The following is a 370-nucleotide window of genomic DNA, read 5'->3' as shown; positions in this document are numbered from 1 at the left end:
TCAGCCTGGTTTGATATTTACCAATGGCAATATAAGCCTGATCGGGACATATGTTATGCTCGACAGGCAATAATTACTTTTCATGAATGAAAAGTAACCTGAGTTGGTAAACATGTTATGCCCACCCGATGAAAAAAATTTTTTCAGCCTGGTTTGATATTTATCAAAGGCAAAATAAGCCTGATCGGGACATATGTTATGCTCGACAGGCAATAATTACTTTTCATGAATGAAAAGTAACCTGGGTTGGTAAGCATGTTATGCCCACCCGATGAAAAAATTTTTTTCAGCCTGGTTTGATATTTATCAAAGGCAAAATAAGCCTGATCGGGACATATGTTATGCTCGACAGGCAATAATTATTTTTCAT

Source organism: Condylostylus longicornis, unplaced genomic scaffold (assembly GCF_029603195.1).
Source record: "Condylostylus longicornis isolate FDR11 unplaced genomic scaffold, ASM2960319v2 ptg000123l, whole genome shotgun sequence".
Taxonomy (NCBI): Eukaryota; Metazoa; Arthropoda; class Insecta; order Diptera; family Dolichopodidae; genus Condylostylus; species Condylostylus longicornis.
Note: the sequence above shows the minus strand (reverse complement) of the source record.